General features: G+C 46.6%; 1 protein-coding gene across 3 annotated transcripts in view; it reads left to right on the top strand.

Moving 5' to 3' along the window:
• The window catches only part of GDPD5 (glycerophosphodiester phosphodiesterase domain containing 5), a 114,925-nt gene that overhangs the window by 47,292 nt on the left and 48,217 nt on the right, over positions 1-19,416 (top strand). The gene's annotated exons all lie outside the window — the stretch shown is intronic.

Genomic DNA, 19,416 nt, shown 5'->3' with positions numbered 1-19,416 from the left:
TCGTGGCTGGGGGTCTGTGGTTCTGCGCCATGGGCCCTATGAGGTGGTCCTGGTGCTCAAAGGGGTTGAGTGCTGTGGCCAAACCCGTCCGTATTTCCCATGTTTTCTCCTTGCTCTGTCTCCTTGGATGCTTTACAGCATCCTTGGCTGGACCTGTGGGACCTGTGTTTCTGCATCTTCTCTGCCTTCACACGCTGCAGTGGCACTTGGTCCAAGGGTGGACTTGATGATCGTGGAGGTCTTTTCCAATCTTTATGATTCCCTGATTCTGTTCTTGCATGGGAAAATAGTTTGGAGGTGGGGGAACAGGTTGCCCAGAGAAGCTGTGGCTACCCCGTCCCTGGCAGTGTCCAAGGCCAGGTTGGATGGGGCTTGGAGCAACCTGGGCTGGTGGAAGGTGTCCCTGCCCATGGCAGGGGAGGAACAAGATGAGCTTTAAAGTCCCATCCGACCTAAACCATTGTGGGATCCTATGAGAGGCAGCAGGAGGTGAGAACTGGCTGGGGGGTGAATGTGGCAGTGTTAGAGGTGACTCTTGCCTGGCCTGGGAATGCAGTTTTCCAGAGCTGTGGCAGAGGGAATTTAGGAAGCAGGGCTTAGTTCACTTTCCCTGTTGTTGAGGGCTGTGAGATGAGGCCTTGGGAACCCTGCTGTGTTTATGGGATAAGTGTGAAAACACTGCTGTCAAAGCCACCCTTTTACATCTCCTGGGAAATGGTTGTGTGTTACTATCATTCTGGGCTCTCATGTTTTCTAGGCTGTTTTCTTTTTTTAATGTACTTACTACTTAAAGGAGAGAAAAACCCCAAATTTAAATCTTGTTTCTGCTGGCAGTGCTCCCAGGAGATCCTTTGCTTGCCTTTTGTGTGCTTCACATTGCTCTGGTGTCAGTTGGCTCCTCTGTTCTGCTTTTAAATCTATAACCAGGGATCTTCCTGTCTCTTGGAGTGCTTTCCCTCTGGAAAAGCAGCTGTTGAGGCACAAACACGTCTGACTGTGGCAGATCCTGTGCCAGAAATGCTCCTGGTTGTGAATAACGTGGATTGTTGGTGGAGCAGCTTGGCCAGGAGCTCCTGTGGGAATTGGAGAGTCGAGGCTGCTGTTTGTGCAGCTCTTAACAAATTTCCTTTGGCAAAATGGGAATATTGGTGCTGTTTTTCCCTCCTCTTTCAGCCTGGCCAGCTCAGCCTGAGGGACCATTGCTGGGAGCAAATTCCTGGCCACATCTGTGGCAGAGAGTGTAGGTGGCTTTGGAAGACTCTGTCAGGAAAACAGTGGGACACAATGTCTTGGCAACTGGACATGCACTAACTTAAATACTAAAAGTGCCTTTTTCCTTCTGCCTGCTGAACCAGAACATTCCATTTCTTAGCTAAAAATCCATAGAAAAAATTGCTGTGGAATGAATTTTTCAGTGAAATCTGGCTCTGCTTGCTTTACCAAAAAATATAAGTGGCAGCCTTCCAGTTCCACTTGGAATTCCAATTGGTTTTTTCCAGTGCTGGAAAGGAATTAGTTGTGTTTAAAGGCATCTGATCTAGGCTTAAATATGTCCAGTCTCAGAACTGGGCTTTTTAAGGTCTACATGAGGCCATCAACTCCCACTTTTAAGAGAAATAGAGATAACGAATATTGCAGGAGTAAGAGAAAGAAGTCTAAAATGAGCTGCAGGCTGGGCAGAACCAAAGGGTGAAGAATTTGTTCCCACTGGATGCCAATAAAGTGCCCTGCAGATGTTATTTGGAGGGGGAAAACAGGGAAATTAGGGTATGTCCAAGTCAAGTTTTTACTTTTTAATGATCAGAAAGCAAGTCAGGTATTCAAAGAGGGGCTTTTTTTAGTGTGAACTCCACAGCGTGGTTCTCTGCTTGCTTGGTAAAACACCAAACTTCCCAGAACAGGAGGCTTTCACCTAAATCTGGGTCATGACCCAACGTTGCCTCTGTGATCTCTTCTGCCTTGGATGTTTGTTTTCTGAGTTGTTCTGCAGCTCACCAGCAGAATTTTAATGGTCCCTCTCCTTTTCCCTCCAGTGTGTGCACACCAGGCTTTCTACTACACAGGAAAAGTTGACATGAAAATGAGAATTTGAATTATAAACTGGAGCTGGAAGTTTTCTGGGGGCACTGCTTGCTGGAATTGTCATTATCTCTTGCTTTCCTCTGAGAATGGAAGAGGGGGCTGAAGGCATACAACCAGCCCACTCGGTCTCCTTTTTAAATTTTGAACATCTGCAAAATTCTTTTTTTTCTATCGTGGACCTTCAGCTTTAAGGGCAACATCCCCTTTCACTTTTTTCTTTTTCAATTTGTAATACTTTTTTAAAGGAAAGGCATGTAAAGGAGAAGGAATGGCCTTACTGGGATTCAGATCATTCTAATGCCTGTAGCTGGTGTGAGGAAGGAGTTTCTAGTCGAATCACGTTGGGTCATCACATTCAACCAAGGAAGATATTTTGAGATCAGTACATGGAAGCAGAGAATGGTTTGGGTTGGAAGGGACCTTAAAGATGATCCCATTCCCCCCCCTTCCTTCCATCCCAAGTTGCTCCAAGCCCCATCCAACCTGGGCTTGGACACTCCCAGGGATGGGGAATCCATCACCTTGCCAGGCTTCTATCACCCTGAACACAAACTTCAGGGGGCGGGAAAGAAGCTTTGCCTTGGAGTTGCCACATGTGCTGTGAAAGGTACAAAGTTCAGATTCCACCTTCCCAGGCAGCTCCTGGGTACCACAAACCTGCTGATGGATTGCCAGCAATTAAATGAGTTTACACACAGCTAATTGCAGGGTATAAACACAATGCTCTTCGTGGTTCACCCCCAATGAACTGCTGGAGGTTGTTCCAACACCAGAACATCTCTTTTTCTCCTGGGGGAGAGTCCATCCTCTGAAAATCCCTGCCCATATGTGGCAGGATCAGTGTCCACATGGGAGCTGTCCATGGGTTCATTGAATGCACACCAAGTGAAATCCATCCACTGCTTTTGACTTGGAGTTTTTTTATTGCTTCCAACCCCCTATTGTTTGTACCCAGCAAATATCACACCTGGGAAGTCACCCTTGGGAAAGAGGGCGAGGGGAGATTCTTTGCAGGAGGAAATGGCAGTGATGATTTTTTTTTTTAGCTATCCAGCAAACAGAAGAAGCCACTTTTATTGACTGTCTGGGTTTGAGTGGTTTTTTGGGGAGTTTTTTTGTTTGTCCAGTTGTGTTTTTTTTTTTTTTTTGTTGAGAGAGGTGATTGTTTGTTGTTTGCTTTTTGTTTGGTTTTGTTGTTTATTTGGTTTTTCCAGTTACTGTGTATTTGAATTATTGTGTCCTCTTTGCCTTAATTAGTTCCCTGGCAAATAGGATAGGATAAAATAGGATAAAATACTGTCACCACTTGCAAAGGGCTTTGGCTTCTCTGCTTTGTGGCAGGCGCAGATTAAATTGTGCTTCCCAACCATGAATCCTCTGGAGATCCAGCAGGATGGAACTGGGATCTCTCCTGCTCTGCTGGGTGGCACTTCCCCACTGCTGGATTCAGGCTCCATTTCCATGTGCCAGCAAATGTCCTTGGGGACAGGGGCCGCTGTTTTCAGTGCTGCTGACTTTGAGAGTCTCTTGTACCCAGCCAATAAAAGGGCAACACTAGGTGGGTATTCCAGACTCCTGGAAGCACCTTAGACCAGGATTGTTGCTTCTGGACATCCCTCCGGAGAAACAGGCTTTTGTATCTCTTGGGAAGACACTGAGTGTTGTGAGCACCTTTGTGGGGCTACTCTGATTGAGTGCAATAAAATAGGAAAGCCTGTCATCAACAACCTCCCCTGTTTGTCCTGTGGTGTGTGAAGGGGCACAAGACCATCTGGGTGTTGTTTGAGCCTCCTGTGTTCGATATAAAATCCTGTTTTTTCCATCCCAAATCTCCTAATCCTGTGTTTAACATGAGGGGAAAGTTCCAATGCCTCTCCCTGCCTTTATTGCTGCCCCTGTAGCTGAGATACCAACCCCTTCCTGATGACCTGGGTGTGAACATTTCCTCCCTTGCAGTGAGATGTGTGTGATTCCAGACGGTCCAGCTGGTTGAACACTGCACGTGGCCTCCAGCTGAGGCTTCCCGTGGCTTTTTGTGTTCCTTTTGTGAGGAGACAAACGAGGAGCTGTGATCCATCAGCATAATGAATTGCGGTGCTGTGTCTGTGAGAGCTGTTAATTCACTTTCGGGTGAAATGCTCTCGTAATTCCCACTCGACCAGAGCTGGGAAATGACCTGAACAGATGATCTGAGCCACAGGCTTTGGAGCTGGGACTTTGTCAGGGCTAATTCCCAGGCGGCCCAGAGGTCACTGGGCACAGGAATCGCTTGCTTTGCTGAAAACCTCCATTAGAGGAGGGGTTAATTTGCCCTTTTCAACGTGTTTTTCAATTTGTTGGTGTTCCAGACCTTAGGCCTGAGGGGCACAGGAGCTTTTGGGGGAAAGGGGCTCTTTCAAGGTGGTTTGATTTGAGGGTGGGCACTGAAGCACTGAATGTGATCAGGGATTCAGAGCTGAGTCCCCGTGGATGAATGTGTCTGATCCCATTGGTGTGATGGGCTAAACGCAGGAGAATCCAACCCTGGGGTTAAATATGAGATGAGGTTTTTCCTTATTGTGCCTGAAGATGTCCCTGCTTATTGAGGGGGTTGGACTAGATGACCTTTAAGGGCTCCTTTCAACCCAAACTATTCTGATTCTGGTTTTTTTTCCCCCCCCCTAATTCTACCCCATTTTCAGGGCTTTACACTTAAATATTCTTAAAATTCACCTTCAAGCTGTTCGTCTTACAGGGAAGCTGACACAGGGGTGACTGACTGGCCAGGGAAGCTGTTTGAGGTGCCCACAGCACAGATCCATGTGCCAGCTGAGCCAGGCAGGAATTGCTGTGCAAGGTGCCAGCAGACCAGACTTGCAAGGAGTGCTGCTGGTTCTAACTGGGAATGCTGTGTTTTGGTCTCCATGAAGGAGCAAGACCTCCCTTAGTCCGGGTAAGGAAGGTGTGTTAGTCTCAGGAACTGGGCTTAACCTGCCAGGGCTTTGCTTATCCTTGATTCCCACTTCCTCAGGCAGCTCCTGGGAAGGTTGGGATGAACCTGCTCCAGGGCAAGGCTGATGCTGGAGCTGTTGCTTCCCTAGGTGAGGTCCAGAAGGCCACTGCTGGTCACCTCTAGGTGCTACTATGGAGCTACAATCCCAGGAAGCTGCTTGACCAAAATTCCAGGCTCTTGGGCAGCATTATAAATTTAATTTGATTTGGTAAATACATTTTTAGCCATAACGGGTTTGGGTTGTAATTTTTTTTGTCCTCCAAAGGTGTTCTTCAATGTGAATAACCAGCCATGGACTGCAGATACTGTGAGCTCCAGAAACTCTTGCTAGTCCTGTCAAAAATTTCCTTTTTTTTTTTGGGAAACCCCAAGTCCTTAAAACCCCAGGAAAACCCAGGTGTCAGAGCCTAATTCTGTGGTGCAGCCCAGGGTTGTTGTCAGGGTGAGGATGTTTGACTGCAGCTGAATTTGTTGCCGAGCCCTGAGGTAGGCAAAATGCCCGTGGGATGGGAGAGAGTCTGCAAAACCCATTGAGTGTGGGGCCTGGGTCGGGATTATGGGCTCAGACTGGGTGATTAACGTGCTCTGGGATTTATAAAGCTTTAGAGGTGTCAAAAGGGTTTTACTGCAGAGCATCTGCAAAATGTGTTTGGGGCCATCAAGAGCTGAGCTGCATCTGTAGAAAGGGGGGAGGCAGGCAGGAGACAGAGAAAAAGAGGGATTTTGGGGCCCTGGTCCCTTAGACCAGTCCTATATTTAGCAAACAAGAGCTGGTGGGTCTGTCAGTTGGGTTTCACATGGATTTCCCTTGGACACCTGGGTGCAGCAATGCTGTTCCTGTCTAAAGACAGGGGTGTGCAGCCATTCCTGTAAAATCATTACTGCTTTGGAAGGTGCTGGGTCTCCCCCAGATGGGATTTGGGTGCTCAGTGAACTCCTGGTTTAACCTGCCACCCCATCTGTGAGTTCCCTGGACTGGTTTGGCTGGGATATAGTTAATTTTCTGCTCAGTTCGGGCTTTGTCACCAAACTAGTGTTGATAACACAAGCCTTCAACTATTGCTGAAGTTTGCTTACACAACATCAAGGTAGAATATTTTTGGAATTCCTCCTAAAGGGAGGGAAATTTAGGTGGTTTTTCTGCTTGCTTTCCAAAACAAATGGTTTAAAATTGAACTGTGTAACTCCTTTTACAGAAGAGGCAATGGGAACCTGTAATCTAGCCCAGGCTGATGAACTGTACCACTGGTCACTCACACATTTAGTCCTTTTCCATGTGTAGAACTGTGCTTGAATTTTGAGGAGAGCAAATGATAAAAGTGAAGTGGGAATGAACAGTGTGGAAGTTAGACTTGTTGGTGTCTGAAATCCTCTCTCTAACCTTGACAGAATAGTGAAAAATCATGGCCTTTTTCCAGCAGAGGCTTGATTTTGCTCCCCCAGAGGGTAGTTAGTGTGACCTCTCTGCCCATCAGTTGGGCTCCAGGGATTTATTTTACCTGATTCCCCAACTCTGCTTTTCCAACCTCTTTCTTCAATTCCCAGGTGTCCTGGAAGAGATCCAAGGGCAGTTGTGCTGTGACAGAGCAGGAATGTTGGATGCACTGGGGGAGAAGGCTTTTTTTCCCCCCTTTGCTTTTATTTCCTGCCCCTCATAAAAGCAGACTTTGTGGAAGTTGGTGGTGGATGCTTGTTGGGTCCAAAATAACCACAAAAATGAGCTTCTTGCTATTTTGAACAGTCCCATTTCCTCTGTGGCCTGAGGAAACACTGCAGGGGTGGTTTTAAATCTGGAGCAACATCTTCATTTGCACCAAGGAAATAATTTTGCTTGAACAGGCTCTACCAATTCCCAAAAGTGGATTATTCAGATCTGTTTCTTGGTTCACTGCCAGCAGTGCTGGGCGTTCTCAGTCCCCTGACCCATCAGGTGCCTTCTGTGCAAAGTGTGCCCAGGACTCACGTTTGTGTGGCAAATATTCAACTAAGTGGGTGACATTCAATGGCCTTTCCTGCACAGGCTAAATGATTTAATGGGCCCTTTGGTTTTTTCAAATGTGTTTCATTTCTGGATGTAAAAAGCTTCTAAATGGAGGGCAGAGGTGAGCTTGCCAAAGACATGGCAGCTGTTCATCCTCCTTTGGAGGGGGAGACTGCTGGAAGGCCTGGAATAGGAAGGTTTGGAAGCTGAAATTCTTTTGCATGACATCCTTCTGCCTCTTAATACAGATATGCACAGTCAGTCTTGTAATTCTGGGAGTCTGGCCAAGTTTCTGCGTAAAAGGAACCGCACACAATTCCTGGTCCTGTCCTTCACCCCAGCATCAGCCCAGAGCAGGTACAGCCACGGACTAATTTCCTTGCTGGAGTTTCCAATTGATTTATTAATAAATCAAACTCTGTGCTGCTTCAGACACAGGGTTTTTGCATTAAAGGGGGAGACAACAGAGCACGTTTCCCCGGGGGGGCAAATGCTCTTGGTAGTTTCCAAGCTCATCCCATTAAAAATGCCCCCAAAACCTGAAACTCTGCAGCTTTCAGGGCGTTGAATCCAATGGTTGTGGCCGTGCCTTCCTCCACTTTACCAGGAAAGCTGTTGTTCAGCAGATCTTTATTTTTGTAGCCATGCTGAGTGCAGCATTTTTGGGAAGCAGAGCTCTGCACCACAAGCATTTATTCCCCTCATGGCTTTGGTGCTCAAGCAAAAAACTTTGGCATCCGGAGATATGTTGTGGTTGATGTGCTGTTTTGGTTGTGGCTGATTTTTTTGGGACCAGAGCAGGACCTTCTTCTCTCCAGGATTTGTACTCTGGTTCCAAAAGTGTTGTTGGGCTGTGGGTGAAATGAGCCCATGTACCATGACCACCCGTGGCCTCTGGTAGGTGGCTCGACAAGCTCATGCCATTAAAAATGCCACCAAACCCTGAACCTCTGCAGCTTCCAGGGGGTTCAGTCTCATGATTGTGGCTGTGCCTTCCTCCACTTTGCCAGGACAGCTTTGTGTGGCTGGTGGGGAAGAACTTGAGACCATGTGGAGCAGTGACTTTGTGGGAAATATCCCTTTTTTAAATCTAGCAAGATGGCATAAACTCAGGGAACAAAGAAACAAAGAAGAATTTATTTGGCACGCCGAGTCCTTCCCTCACCGAGTTTTCAGGGAGAAAGACCCTTTGGCTTTACATCTCATACCTTTTATAGTTTTACAAAATCCCACCCTTTTCCAGATAAGTTTAATATATTCATTTTTTACCTGAAAAGGTTTCTTTTCTCTGAAAAGGGGCTTTCCTTTTCTTCTGATTGGCTGCAAGGTGTCCCCTGTCAAGGATGATGGATCTTCCTTTGTTCTTAGCCCAAAGAGAGAGAAGAACCCCTTTTGTACAAAAACAGCCCCAAAAGATTTTGAGAACTCTTGCATTTCCCTTATCTGACCGAAAAAGACCCTGACACTGCAGTCCAGTATTTTTGAACTTGGATATCTTACAACTTTGCAATATGCCTATAAAAAATGGTATTTTTGTTTCTCATAACTTGGCTGCCATTTGTCCCAAGACATGTCAGTCCCCTGCAAGTTTGTTGGTTTGGAGCTGGCTCAACTGCCTGGCTGGGGATCCAAATGGGCACCCAGACTTGAGGTCTAGAAAGGCTCCTGTTTGGATGAATTGGGAAGGAGCCTCTGTGCTGCTGTTGTCTTAATAGCGACATTGATTAGCAAAGCTGGAAAACCTAATGAGTGTTCTTCCTTGGCAGGGAAGGGGATCTGTGATTTTCATGTGCCTTTGCTGTCTCCTGAGCTCCTCTTGGCAAGGGGCCTTGAGTTTAGGGTTGTTTGATTACAACTTGAGCCTTTTTCTCCAGGTTGTTCCCAGGAGAGCTATTTCTGAGCTCTCTGCTTTTCCAGCATTTCAGGTAGAATCTGTCCCACTGCATGTTTCCAGGCATGTAAATTTATTAGGATTTTTTGCTGCCTCCTCCTGTGGTGGGTGGCCAAATAAGTGGGATAAACCTCTTCCTCCTGGCATCTTGAGATCCAAGGGTTTAATCCCCTTCTATCATATCTAAAATGAGTCAAGGTGGATATGGAGTGGCAAGAAGAGGTGGTATTTTCTGTCTTTGACCATGACAGCAATGTAGTGATGCTGCCAAGGCTGTTGGAGGGTGGAGTGGCTGCAGGGGATGCTGATGTGTACAGGCACTCAGGTGTGACATCTGGGATACAGGAGAGTTGGACTAGATGAACTTTAAAAGCTCCCTTCCAACTCCAAGGATTCAGTGATTCTGTGATTCCTTCTTCTTTTTCTAGAGAATTCCAGGAAGTCCTTTTTTCCTGCTGTGGGAAGCAAAGCTTCCCTGTGCTGAACTTGTTCCTTAAAAGCAACTCTGTGTGAGAGCATCAAGTTGCAGCTGGGGAGGGGAGTGATGGATGATGGAGAAGGGACCCTCTCCCTCCCTTTCCTCTCCGTCTTTCACATCAGTCAGACCATAAGTTTTTTGGTTGGTGTGTTTTGGGGTTGCCAGGGAAGGAGGTGGACTGGAAACTCTGCCTGGGGATGAGGTGCTTGGGCTGCCCCAGGCTCACAGTGGGATTTCGAGGGGATGTGCAAACAGAAGCTGTGCTGCTCCGTACCTGGTTTGAATTGAGTTTGGTTGTTTGTGGCTCATCTCAACCTTGAAAATTGTTTCTTCTCTTTTGTCTGCAATGAGCTGTTGCAGAGGAAACCTGCTGAACTGGTCTGGGCCCATCGTGTGTCGTGTTCTACTTGACGTGTGGTTTTGAGCCTTCGTTTGGCACTGGGTTCGTTTGCAGATAATGTCAGTGAGCACCTGAGAATCAATTGACTTCAGGGAAGTCAAATGAGGCCCTTTTTCAGGGACAGTTATGGGGGAGGGGGAAATGAAACAACTGAGGCTTTGTTTGAGGTCTTCCAGGCTTGGGGCACCCTGAGTCCTAAAAATTGAATCAACTTTCTCATGTAAATTTGAAGTTTACTGTTGGGTGAGAAAAAGCAGCACCAGTTGCCATCGAGTAAAGTTTGGATGGTTGTTCAGATCACGTTATATGTGCCAAAGGCAGACCCTGCTCTCAGGAGAGCAGCTTTGACCTCCCTACCCATGATCTGGGGGTTGAAGTTCACTGGGCAGGGACCATGCTGGGATAGCTCTTGACTTGAGGGTGATGTGACCAGCAGGAGTCTGGTGCCTTTAACCTCACTCTATGCAAAAGTGTCCTTGCTGGGTCAAAATTCCCAAAGGGATTTAAACCTCAACCATTTCAATGGGATCAAATCAGTGGGATGTTTAGCAAAGGGAGAGGGGAGAGACTCAGTTCCTCCTCTCGTCCCTTCCTGGAGAAACCAACCCTTCCCTTGATTGTGATCAGGGAATAACAGAGGGGCTTGGGTTGGAAGAGATCTTAAATATCACGTAGTCCAACCCCTCTGCCATGGGCAGGGACACCTTCCACTATCCCAGGTTGCTGCAACCTGGCCTTGGACACTTCCAGGGGTGGGGCAGCCACAGCTTCTCTGGGAAATCCATTCCAGGGCCTCCCCACCCTCCCAGCCAACAATTCCTTCCCAGTATCCCACCTAATGATGCTGGGGGTGATGGTTGTTGGTGGTGTTGTGTGACACTCTGGTGACATCAGCCCTGCTGCCAGGACTGCAGGTTAAGGCCAGAGGAAGAGAGCGTGTTGCCTCTCCCTCTCCCCCAGCCTGCTCGTTTCACCACAAACTGCTCTTTCAGTTTTGCTCACGGCTGTCTCCTCGTGTTTTCATGTTTTTTGACAGAGCTATTCTGGCCTTTCTGGAAAAAAAAAAAAACCACCTCCTGGTTCCTCTAACTCAGAGCTGGGCCTTTCTTCAGGCTTGGCTTGGCAAGCCTGGTTTGTAACCACTCAAACCAACCCCATACCTCAGCAAACCACCCCGCTGAGAGCTGGACCTTGCTGGCTTGGTGTTTTCCTTCCCCAGGAAGGTCAAGAGCCTGAAGTTCTGTCAGGAGGGGTGGTGGAGCTTTTAGCTGAGTCATATCTGGAAATGATATCTCATTTCACAGGTTTTTTTCCCCCTGAGGTCGGTGCAGAGTCACCGTGTGTGTGTTTGGTGCAGAGTCACCACGTGTGTGTGTTTGCAGGAGTCAGGAGCTGTTTGCTCAGGTCTGACCAGGCTCTTTTGCTGCCCTTTGCAGTCACCAGGGTTCCTGTTGTTCAGCAAGAAGTGGGGGATGAACAGCACAACTCCAAGTGAAACTTACCTTGATGCTGCTGTGTGATCACAGAGTCATTTGGGTTGGAAAAGACCTCTGAGATCAAGTCCCACCTTGTCACCCAGTGCCACATCCAGTCTTCCCTTAAACACCTCCAGGGATAGTGACTCCCTCTTCCAATGTCTAATCATCCTTTCTAGAAGAAATTCTTCCTCATTCCCTGCTGCTTCCTGTCCCACACATGATAACATGGTAATTCTTAAATAATTTATCCCTCTTTACCAGCTTTTAGGCCAAAAAACCATCCCTTTCTCAGCTGTAACAGAAAATTGTGCAGTAAGTTCATGCTGTGAGTTTACTGTTTGAAAAAGAACTTGGGAAAATGATAAACAGATCGAAGTGAGAGGATGAAAATATAAGAAGTAAATTATAGTTTAAAATGATAATGTATCGGAGAGAAAAAACAGAGGCATTTGCATCCTGAGTTTGGAAAACTCATTTGAGTGAGCAAATTCTAAAAGGTGCAGATGTGGATTGTGGGTGATTGTCCATGGATGATGCTCCAGTGCCTCTCATGTGCTGCAGGAGTGTGGCCCTGCTGTGGATAGGAGGGCTTGAATATCCAGTTTCTTGTGCGATGAGCCAGCTCCAGCACTTAAATTATTCCCATGATGGCTGATTATGTATTTTCTTTCCCTAACTCTTCACCCCTGAGGTTTAATAAATAAATCAATATAAATCCTGTAGCTAAGCTTCTGCCTTCCCTCCACGTGGGTGCTGGCTTTGGATGCTCAACTGCTGCTGGAGTTTGGGACTTCATTTGGTTTCCACTGAACCCATTTAAATCCCTTCTAGGGAAAACAGGTAAATCCCTTCCATATGTCAAGAATTAGCAAAAGACATGATTTTTCTGTGACTTGCACAAAGCTTCCCCTTGTCTGGCAGACACAGAACAAGTGCACCCTTGTTTCTGGGAAGCCTTTAACCTCCCACTGGTGTAACTGGGACATGTCAGTGTGTCAGAGGGTCTCTGGGCATGTGGAGGCTGGGGAAGACCCTGATCTCATCGATTTATTCTTTATTTTCCCCTTGAAAGAGAGACACTCCAGCTTTGCCTTGCTCTAATTCTTCTTTATTCCAGCCCTTGGGGTCACTGGGTGGGTGCCAGAGCTGGGGCAGGAGGCATTTGGCACATGAGCCCCTTTTGTGACCAGATGGGGCTGTGCCCTCTGGACCCATGGGGGATGAATTACTCTGTGTATTTATGGGGTGATTCCAGCTGGGTCAGACCCTTTGTCCTGCCCACATCCTGTCCCTGCACGGACACAGGGATGGGGCTTTGGGAGGAGCAAGAGATCATCCTGCTCTTCCCTTCTCCCTCCTGCCTTCCAGCAAGCATTTATGGAATACAGACCACTGGGGAACAGCTCAGAGCTGCTTTCAGGGCAGCTGGGAGGGGAGGCAAACTCAGCATCTGTCACTGCCCACTGGTCCCCTGGGATACACCAAGGGCTGGGGATGCCCAGAGAAGCTGTGGCTCCCCCATCCCTGGAAGTGTCCAAGGCCAGGTTGGAGCAACCTTGGGATTAGTGGAAGGGATTGTGAGCGGCCTAAGGGCCAACCTTTAACAAAACTTGTGATTAAAGCACACCTGGAGATCCACTGACCTAAAAAAAACCCAGCCAACCAAACAATCCAAACGAAACCCACCAAAAACCAACTCCAAAAACCAGCAGAGAGCAGGAGAGAGACTGAAGTTCGGGTGCAGTGATGGGAAATTCGCTTGGCTAATGTGCCTCCTTCAGCAAGAAAATATCCTGTTTGACACCTACTTGAACTAATAAATCCCAAAATGAAGGCTGCCCACACCCATCTGACCATCAGCCTTGCTCCAGGCTGTCCTTGACGTGGCTCCTGCAGCCAAATTATGGGCAGTGGGATGAGGAAACAGGAACTGGGGGGTGGTTTGTGTGCTAAGGATGGGACATTCCACTCCTCCTTTTCCTTTGTGGAAATCCCACCTTTTGTCATCCCCCCCCTTGCCCTTCCTGCTCCTGGATAGCGGTTTTTACCTACCAGGATGGACTGAAATTCCAAATCCTTTGTCTCATGTTTATGAGGTGGAGTTTCTTTTTGTATGTGCTGAGACTTTTAAACCCTCAAGATAAAGCCTGGGGATGAAGGGCAAGGGAATGAAACAGTCCAAGAGTTGGATCCAGTCTGATCCAACAGTTGTTTGTGCTTCCTGATTTTAATTATCTGATGTCCATCAACTCACCTGAAAAGGGAGTGGAGAAACCTTTTGAATTTAACAGGGAGCACAGAGAAGGATCTTAACAACTGGGAAAAGAAAGATGTTTTCTAGTGAGATTGCTTTGGGGGGCCAACACGTGGACTTCTTAAAGTAATAAAATGGCATTACAGTTATTTTTGAGCACGTTTCCCTCTGAAAAACTGGAGAATTGGGCGATGGTTGGAGGTGGTCCCAGCGACCTCCTTCCATATCTTGTATTTTCATATAATTTAGGATATTGTTCTGCTGCTCTGAGCCTTTCTGTAGGACTCAGGCAGAGCTTACCTGCATGAGAGTAGAAGTAAACTCAAAATCATATTTTTTCTTTTGGGCTGTATTTTTGCTGGATTTCTGCTGTTGCTGTTTTAAGACTTTTTTCGTTTGTTTATTTTTTTTTCCCCAATGTAGTTTTTGGTTCTCCTCGGGGTTGTAGGTAAAGAGGACAAAACTGTGGGTGCTGTAACCTGAAAATTGTGTGAAATAACCCCCCCCAAAATTTTTATTTCCTCTCCAAGAGCCTGTTGCTGTTTCCATAATAAACCACAATATTTATGGGCAGCAGATAAATCTGTGAAAGGGTTTTTTGTTTGTTTGGGGTTTTTTTTTGCATATGTAGCAACCAGGGAGGAATTTTTTATATATCCAGTTGTTTAAGTTAAAACCGGAGCAAAAAGTGATGTTTTATACATGGTTGGGTTTTATTCCTATTTCAATAACAGTAAAAAAATTGCTTTCCATGTTTCCTTTGAGATTCCTTACGATTGTGGAATGTGGGAATTCATTTGAGAGAAAGTGTTTCTGAAGTTAATTTTCACCAGCACTTACTGAAAACTGGAGCTGCCAGGACTTCAAACTTTATTGCTGGTCCTGTGATGGGAAAATTTAGTTTGCCCTCTGCAAATATACTAAAACAAACAGGGGGTGGTTTGGTGTTTTGTCTAAAAGGGAACTGAGAAAATCAAATAAAAATAATCCTTCTGCCACCCTGGGCTGGAGTGACAGCAAATACCATTAAATCAACCTGTGTTTTCCTGGTGGCATCCTGGTGCCGCTTCTCTTGGGATGAACCCAGAGGGCTGAACAATGGGAGAGCTGGAAAATTAATTTCTTTGGGATTAAAGGCAAATTCTGCTCAGAGTTGTCTTTTCAGTGGTTCCTCAGTGCAGCTGCCGTGAGACTCTTGCTCTGCTTGAAGGTTTTAATTGTGTTCAGGGGGAATAACCAGTGCATGGATGGATGTGGAGGCGTGGGATTTGCTTTTAGATTTGAAACACTTCTTAATTCCAAAGCAGTGCCTAAGGGGGCTCCAGGAGAGCTGGAGGGGGACTTGGGACGAGAGTTGGAGGGACAGGACAAGGGGGAATGGCTTCCCACTGCCAAAGGGCAGGGTTAGGTGGGATATTCTATTGGATAGATATCCCAGTATTCTACTAGAAATCCTTCCCTGCGAGGATGGAGAGGCCCTGGACTGAATTTCCTGGAGAAGCTGTGGCTGCCCCATCCCTGGAAGTGTCCAAGGCCAGGTTGGACAGGGCTTGGAGCATCCAGGGATGGTGGGAGGTGTCCCTACCCATGGCAGGGGGTGGAATGGATGATCTTTAGGGCCCCTTCCAACCCAACCTGTTCTGTGATCGTGTGTCATATGTATAACCCTCGGGAGGCAGTACCTGCTGATTTCTCTCTGCTTTTCCAGCATTTCAGGTAGAATCTGTCCCACTGCATGCTTCCAGGCATGTAAATTTATTAGGATTTTTTCCTGCCTCCTCCTCTGGTGGGTGGCCAAATAAGTGGGATAAACCTCTTCCTCCTGGCATCTTGAGATCCAAGGGTTTAATCCCCTCCTGGAACATCTAAAATGAGTCGAGGTGGATACAGAGTGGCAAAAAAAGGTGGTATTTTCTGTCTTTGAACATGACAGCAATGTAGGACACTGCCAAGGCTGTTGGAGGGTGGAGTGGCTGCAGGGGATGCTGATGTGTACAGGCACTCAGGTGTGACATCTGGGATACAGGGGGGTTGGACTAGATGAGCTTTAAAAGCTCCCTTCCAACTCCAACGATTCAGTGATTGTGTAATTCTTTCTCCTTTTTCTAGAAAATTCCATGAAGCCCTTTTTTCCTGCTGTGGGAGGCAAAGCTTCCCTGAGCTGAACTTGTTCCTTAAAAGCAGCTCTGTGTGAGAGCATCAAGTTGCAGCTGGGGAGGGGAGTGATGGATGATGGAGAAGGGACCCTCTCCCTCCCTTTCCTCTCCATCTTTCACATCAGTCAGACCATAAGTTTTTTGGTTGGTGTGTTCTGGGGTTGCCAGGGAAGGAGCTGGACTGGAAGCTCTACCTGGGGAAGAGGTGCTTGGGCTGCCCCAAGCTCGCAGTGGGGGTTGAGGGGGCATGTGGCATCCTGTGACTCGCAGCTCTGCACCTCCAGCCTTGCAGACTGGATGCTCTAATTACATTTCTTGTCTCATTGGCCAAACTCGAGCTGTCTGCTCCAACTCAGTCCCTGATTGCAGGAGCTTGTCCTCATTAACATCTCATTTGCAGATGGGGCAGCTCTGCCTCCTCGGAGCTCTGCCTCAGGCTCCGTCACTCTGACTGAGTGTTTTTAGCCAGTTCTGTATCCACAGCACGTCTCCTTTTCAGTTGTTCTCCCAGTTTGCATCCCACTGGTGTTTTGGGAATTTCGGTGTGAAACAGGTTGGGAGGATGTTCTTTTTCCTGAGCTTGGACCATCAAAGGGAACTGTGAGTTGGATCGAGGCGAGAGGCTGATGCTGAACACATTTTGGGCCTTGGCTCTGCATTCTGTCAGGATGTTTTAAGGTATTAAATCACCTGAAAAGTGGTGCTAAACAATTATATTTTGTGACAGGGTGGAGGTTTAGCAGTTCCTCACCCTCTCTGGGTGATTCATGGGATAATGCACTGCCTGTGCTCCCAAATGCTGTTCCTTATCAATTATCCCTTGTTCTCCAGCCTGTCATTTCCCCGTTGGAAGCGGGCCACACGGCCATCCCAGGGGGATGTGTTTGCCTCTCAACCTGCCAGCAGTGATGGATGGGTTCACCTCGAGTCAGGTGCTGCTGGAAACGCTCCTGCCTCTTCCTTCCAAAGGGGGCTGGGACAGCAAATCAAACCTGATGGATGGGGGCAGTCTGTCCCTGCAGGTGTGGGGGTTTGCAGCAGCTCCTCAAGGATGCTGGAGGGAATTCCTGGTGGCTGCTCTGGGCCATTTTAGGGCTCATTTCTCTGCTGGACCCATTTTGTTCTCAGGGGTCTTGCACCCCTTCTACTTATTGTCCTGTAAATCACTGCAGTACGTCTTTGGAGATGAAAACCTGTCCTCCTCTCCTCCCTGTGCTTCCCTGGACTTATCTAAAAATGGGAATGATCATCCTACTCTTATGATGCTGCTCTACCTTTGCTTTGTAAATGACTCCCATCCCCAACCTGGATATCACACTCGAGGGAGAATTTTGGCAACATCTGCTGCTGTTGGCAAATTAACTGGTTTATGAGCACTGAAACGGCTTCTTATTAGTCCAGTGCCTCTGTGGCTTGAAAACAAATTAAACTGGAGATTTTCAACACTTGCAAGCAATGTTTAAAGCTATTAGAGGGGGAGAAGAGGCCGAAAGTGCTGCTAAAGCTTCCATTGTGATCGTTAGCACTGATGAAGGTGTTTTTCTGAGGTGCCTTGTAATGCGGAGCTTAATAAAGCAATGAAGTGCTGTAATGGCTTTTTAAAGCAACTTCTGGACTTGCCTTCTCCTCAGGGCTGTTGGGAGGGTGGGATGTGATCCAGGGAGAAAGTTCTCCTAGCCCTGGTGATGCTCTGTAGGGATTTGTGTGGATGAGGGCACATTCCCCTTGAAACCTCCTGAGAACGTGTGGTCATAAAAAGCAACAGTGGGGGAAAAAAAAGGTCCCAGCCTCTCTATTTCCGCAGAGTTTCCACCAGCACGGGCTTGTTCAACGTCCACTGTTGCCCTGAATTAACCCCTTTTTCCTCCCTTTTTTTCATTTCTTGGCGGTAAAACAACACGTTTCTTTGTGGGTTTTATTTAATTAGCACACACTTCTTCCCCTCCCTTTTTTCCCTGTTCTGTTTTTCTCCCTCTTTGTGTGATCTCTTTTTTTTTTTCCCTTTTACTGCTTGAAAGGAGAGAAACAGCCCAAAATCTCTTTGCTGAGAGCTGCAATGGCAGAAACCCCAGACTGCTCAAATGCAACCCCCCTTTTAACTGGGGTACCCCCTTTGCAGCAGAGCTGGCTGAGGACAAACCGTTCCTGTCCTCGTGTTCCTGAGGCTGCTGAGTTAAAGACAATGCCAGACTAAGGAAGAGATTGTTTTTCCCCTGCTTGGAGATCTGTAAAGAAAAGAACTGGGTGACATTCGTGGTGCTTCCAAGTAACAGGCAGAGTGTGTTCCTTCTGCTGGGCACTGCTAGTCATGGTTTTCTATTTTCTTCTGGGTTTTTTTTCCAGGTTTTTTTCTTCTGTTTCAGGGGCTTTTTTCTGGTTTGTTTTTTTTTTTCTTTTTTTCCTTTTTTTTCCTCCTTTTTTTTCTATTTCATTTTTTTGTTTCTTTTTTCCTTATTTCTTTTTTGTTTTTGTTTTTTTTTTTTTTCTGGTTTCTTTTTTTTTCTTTTTTTCTTGGTTTTTTTTTTTCTGTTTTTTTTCTGGGTTTTTTCCTGTTTTTTCCCTGTTTCTTTTTCTTTCCTTATTTCTTTTTCTTTCCCCAATTTTTTTCCCCATTTCTTTTTTTCCACCTTTTTTTTTCTGTTTTTTTTCCTCCTCCCTGTTTTCCCCATATTTTACTTTTTCAGGACCGACTTGCTCAGAGGTGTTTAAAATTGGGTGTTTAAAACTCCTGAAGAAAAAAAAAAACAAACCAACATATTATTGCATTAATACACAGCTTCAAAAAAGAATCACAACTCTTATTTAGGACTTTTTTTTCTTCTCTCTTCCAGCTGTTTAGGGAGAAAGAGCATAACTGTGCAAAGAAGTGTCTGTTTATTTCTATAAGAAATTTTAAAATTTCTTATATATATTTCTTTGGATGACTTGTCATCCAGAGTTGCAGCTGGGGCAAAACTGGGGGGGAAAAGTGAAGTCCAGAAATGGCTTTCAAGCCTCTTAACTTGGGATAAATCTGTTCAAAGTGAAGTGGGATCTTCTGATGGGAAAGGAACTCTTGTCCACCTTCCTGCCAGGGCCTGGTTACAGTGGGAAAATGCAACTGGATACTCCAAAGTGTTTGGATTTTGAGAGTTGGTGGAGACAAATGTTGGATGTTTAGGGCAGAACTCATCAGAGAGATGGAGAGGGAGTTTTTATAAGAATGTGTAGTGACAGGACAAGGGAGGATGGTTTCAAACTGCAAATGGAGTGGGTTTAGGTTGCAGATTGGGAAGGAATTCTTCCCTGGGAGGGTGGGGGAGGCCCTGGCACAGGTTGCCCAGAGAAGCTGTGGCTGCCCCTGGATCCCTGGAAGTGTCCAAGGCCAGGTTGAAGCAACCTGGGATAGCGGAAGGTGTCCCTGTCTTGCTTGTGGGGTTGTTATAAAATGCTTCTTGTGTGTCTTCTGAATTGGTGAAAAAGAGGCTTTGAGCCCGGTAATTGATGTATCAACATCTTGAGCTTTGTTTAAACACTTTTGTCTGTCATCACAGCGCTGCCTTGAAATAGGATTATGGTTTGTTTTCCTTGGCTTCCCAAAATTTTGCTTAAGGAGGACTTTAGCTCTATTATTAAGCCATGTTTACGGTGTAAGGACACTGAGGGTGTTGATGAAAGCTCGTGAAATAATTCATGTGCTTCCTATGTGTCTGGCTACTGCTTTC

This window comes from Corapipo altera, unplaced genomic scaffold (assembly GCF_003945725.1).
Source record: "Corapipo altera isolate COAL_440 unplaced genomic scaffold, ASM394572v1 74, whole genome shotgun sequence".
In the NCBI taxonomy this organism is placed as follows: domain Eukaryota; kingdom Metazoa; phylum Chordata; class Aves; order Passeriformes; family Pipridae; genus Corapipo; species Corapipo altera.
This window is presented reverse-complemented; position numbering and strand designations above follow the sequence as displayed.